The sequence below is a fragment of the Triplophysa rosa genome, linkage group LG23 (genome assembly GCF_024868665.1).
Source record: "Triplophysa rosa linkage group LG23, Trosa_1v2, whole genome shotgun sequence".
NCBI lineage: Eukaryota > Metazoa > Chordata > Actinopteri > Cypriniformes > Nemacheilidae > Triplophysa > Triplophysa rosa.
The window spans coordinates 5,334,992-5,339,381 of record NC_079912.1 but is presented as its reverse complement, the minus strand read 5'-3'; the positions used below and the strand labels follow the sequence as shown (position 1 = coordinate 5,339,381).

General features: G+C 37.5%; 1 long non-coding RNA gene across 1 annotated transcript; it reads left to right on the top strand.

Moving 5' to 3' along the window:
* Nucleotides 1-1,054: 1,054 nt before the first annotated feature.
* On the top strand, nucleotides 1,055-2,381 carry LOC130547316 (uncharacterized). The gene is made up of 3 exons (XR_008961864.1): nucleotides 1,055-1,170; nucleotides 1,654-1,733; nucleotides 1,964-2,381. It is a non-coding gene; the product is annotated as an uncharacterized LOC130547316 (long non-coding RNA).
* The last annotated feature ends 2,009 nt before the right edge of the window (nucleotides 2,382-4,390 follow it).

Genomic DNA, 4,390 nt, shown 5'->3' with positions numbered 1-4,390 from the left:
TGTATCTATTACCAGATGGAAGGCACTGTTGAAAGACAAATGTTTTCAAGGCGACGGCGAAGTTGCCTGTTTTCTGCTAGACTGGTAAGATAATTCAACATTTTCAATGTTTCCACTTTTTCAATGTTTACCAAACAACTGTTTTGTTGAAACGGTAACGTTAGCATTTTATACAAATGGCCATATAACCTCCGAATAATAATGTTTTTCCGTCCCTGCGGTACGTACTCCGGTTGTTCCTGACTTTACAAAGGGGGAGACAAACGTCTACTAACTTACACCTAACTGCCTATGTCACTGTCAGATCAAACGCTTTGAACAGCGTTGCTATTTACGATTAGCTAACTTTAGTTACTTCACTACTCTCAGCGTGTACTAGATAGCACGCAAGAAATATATCTAATTATAGAATTGTAACAGTAACTTTCGCAATAGAATACATGTTAAATGATTAATTACGTTAATATATTGCCTTACCTGCTTGTATCACTACTATCCGCTGTCTCAGTAGACGACATCTGCGGCCACCGTCGTAATTCGAAAGGGAGGGGTGGGCAAATGACTCAGAGATTTGTTGCAAAACTATAATACAAAGCTAGTGGCCGCTGATTTCAAGAACTGCGCCTTTATAAGAGTTGCTCTAAAACGATATGTCAGGTTATAAATACTTTCCTTTCTCAGTGGTACTAACTATCGTTAGCAACGGATGTCATTGTGAAGTAGGCTGGCAAAGAGACCTCGTGATAGGCTCACTGAAGAACGCTGGTAATTCATTGTAAATAATAATTATTGTTAAATAATTGTTTATAATTGTTGTTGCTTAGTTGCCTAACGTAAAAGTCAAAGCCGAATCGCACAGGAATAGTATTATCTGGGGACCTCGTGTGAGCGCATATTGTGGTACACAAATGGTTAAGTTTCATTCTCTGTAATGAGTCCCGCCTCCGTAGCTCACTTCGTAATAGGATTGGCTTTGCCTTTCTTGAGTCCCGCCTCTCTAACCGAAGTCGCATTATGATTGGCTTTGCCTTCTCTCACAAACGTTCTTTCACTAGCTAAGGATGCAGCTGGTTCGGTTGTATTAACTAAGCGCCAAAGCTTTTTTTATTATTAAAGCGTCAAAGCTAAGCGGTGTCAAGACGCGATGAGCATGATTATGCAGGTTACACGGTAAGAAAACATTCGTACCAACAGTTTATTGACAAAAATACGGGACAAGTTGCTCACATATTGATTCAGGAACAGTGTTTTTCCCAATGCATCACAATCCCCTATTAACCGGATGAATTGCAAACTTAATCGTTAGTGTGTCTGTACTTGTTTATCTATGAGGATAACTACATATAGTTGAATATCATGACAATGGACTGTTTAATAAGCATTTTCCAAATTATGCTTCTGTATAACTGTTAGTTATTAGTTCAGCTGTCTACCACCAATCAGACTGCTCAAAAATATTTATTGTGGTTGTTATAAAACAATAGAGCAGGGAATTTAATTTTACATTGGTTAGTTTAGTGCTTAGGTCTGTGCACTAACACAGTTAATTTCAGCAATTAGCTGAAGTATTAAAAATGGACTTGGACTTGAAACTCATAGACTTGTGAACATGTCTAGTATAACGTTAAACACATTTATGTTTTCCTCCTGCAGCTGCACTAGCAGACAAGCGGTCATGAAACAGGTGGGGAGGTGGAGAGAGCTGTCATGATAAAGACCCCTGTAGTTTTCTGGTAAATTAATTCATAACGCCTGTAGTTTTGCTTTATTGTCTGTAAGAAATGGATGGCCTGGAGATGAGTAGATTAATAACACATTTTTATTTTGGGGTGAACTGTACCTATACTAGATGAATGCAAACGAAAAGACACATTATCATTTTGATAAGAATTGTAGTAAAAAATTTACTTTAATATTTTGTAATTTAAATATCTAACCTCCTGGTTTTGTTTATTTTTTATAGGTGACCTGTCGGAAGAAAATGTGGAATTGTAAATACTGCATTTTTAGGTCTGAGAAAACGAGAAATTCTTAGACATTATTGTCTAAAGCATAGAGGCAATACAAAGATTGTCCCTCTTCCCTGTCCACACCAGGACTGTCTTTGCACATTTCAATCAATTAGTAATTTGCAAGTGCATCTTTCTAGAATTGTTAAAACGTATCTGAAAATGAGTTTGTGAGCTTACTGTTTTTAAGCTTTGCTTCTGTTAGTGACAAACATGTCTTTTGTTGTTTCTTACAGTCTGCTTTTAAATGTCATATGGCCAATGTCACTTTTAAGTGGCTGATTTCTGAAGAAATCCTTCATCAATTATTTGATCTTAATCAAAGTATTGATATATACTGTAAGTTTGACACTAATAAAGCTGTTGATGTGAAATCGACTCTTTTAATGGTTTATTATTTAATAAAAGTAAACACAAAAAAAAGGGTAAATTTTGAGTTAAGTCTTTTTGCCCTTTAAGTTATCTGTACTTAAAATTTTAAGTTAATTCAATGAAAAGACCACATTAGGTCAACTCAATTTAACTGAGTTGTTTATCTCCTCATTACTCAAATAAACTGAGACAATCACTTTCCTCAAATCGTTTGAGTAGTCTCAACTCATTAGGGTTTACAGTGCACACTCCAGTAGTTTGATGGCATTTGTTTACTTGTGTGACAATCCAGCTTACCTCTGTGAATGTTAATGGACACGATGCGCAGGTGCATACAGTGAAACACAAATAACACTGTAAGAGTTTGCTTTTATTATCTAACAGCTCTGACAAATTAAACATTCTTACCATCAGCATGTAGATATTTACCTAAGGCCTAGTACTGGTGTCAGCTAAGCCTTGTCTGTGAAACTGGGCCATAATAGTACATGTTGTCTTGCAGCTTCTTCTACAATCTTGAGGCATTTCCGATCTGAAATTAAAGGCAGAATGGTTACATCCTTGTGAAAGCTGCATTATGCATTATCTAAGATTTTTTTTGTGCAATAAAGTAAGATACTAAACATACGCACATTAGATTCCACAAACAGGCTCAAACCCAGGCTCCAGAAGTCTTCTCGTGTGAAGCAAATTTTGCCCTGCTTCACAATTAGTTCTCCTGATGGACAATTTTCATCCAACACACACTTCAACTGAAAATAAAGAATGCTTGGCATGATTTCTTAATGTTTATCATTTAAATATGTAAAGGGTTGCTTAATAGAGAGAATGCTTACCAGTTCATCTTGAATAGGGCTCAAGTACTTCTGCCACTCTGCACAAGCATATGAATGATCTACATTTACGCATTTGGCACTCTTATCCAAAGCGACTTACATTGCATTATACTATACATTTGTTTCTAAGTATGTGCAATCCCTGGGATCGAACCCATGACCTTGATGTTGCTGGCACCAGCTCTAACCACTGAGCCACAGGAAAGCATCTGCCACTTAAACATTGAGTAACTGTGGTCCTGGAGAAACATCCTCTCAGTTGGTCCCTCTGATGAAACACAAATATATGACAATTAGTAACAACAGGAATTATACACACATAACCAATATTTTTGAATCTAGCATTTAATTGTAAACTGTTATATACAGAGTAAAAGTGTTTTTTTCAAAAACTTAATGTTCAATCTGTAGTATGTCCTCAGCCTTGACACATTGACCCTCTGGCAAGTTGACCCCTTTACAATAGTAGTCACCCCTTTGAAAGAGATGCTAGCCACAGATAATGGTCTGGAGCTGACTTGTAAATGTGTCTCCTGTCCTTCCTTTATTGGGGTCTCTAGAGAGCAGAACATCATCACCAGCCTGAACTGAACATACTCGCACAAACTTGCGCTTTGGTGGTCCCAATCATTGTGGTTGTCGTTTACATACTTCCCGAGGGTAAGTTTGATGTTTTGACTTGTTCTTTCGTCCTGTACATATCGATGCATTTATAAAGTTGATGAATGACTGCAAGACAACAACAGAACTTACAGACATACAAATAATTACCTGCCCATTGGTCTGGGGATGGTAAGCACTGGACACCGTGTGTTTGATTCCCAGCGTACTGAAAATGCTGTCATTGAGCTGCAGACATGGATGTAGAGACTAATGTATGGGTAAACACAATTAAACCACTAAAAAAATTCACATTGTTAACAAACTCCTTCCCTTGGACTGTAATGATGTTTCTAACCATGCCGAATGAGTACAACTTTGTGTTTATTATAGCAGACACCTCAGCTACTGTCTTAGACCGTATGGGTTCTGCAATCACCCACTTGGTGCAGGTCAGTCATGGTAAGGACATACTTGTTGCTGCGTTCTGTTTCTGTCAGTGGTCCAATCAAATCCAAACCAAGCACCTCCCAAGCTTCTTTTACCAGTATAGGACAAAAGTAGCATCAGTAA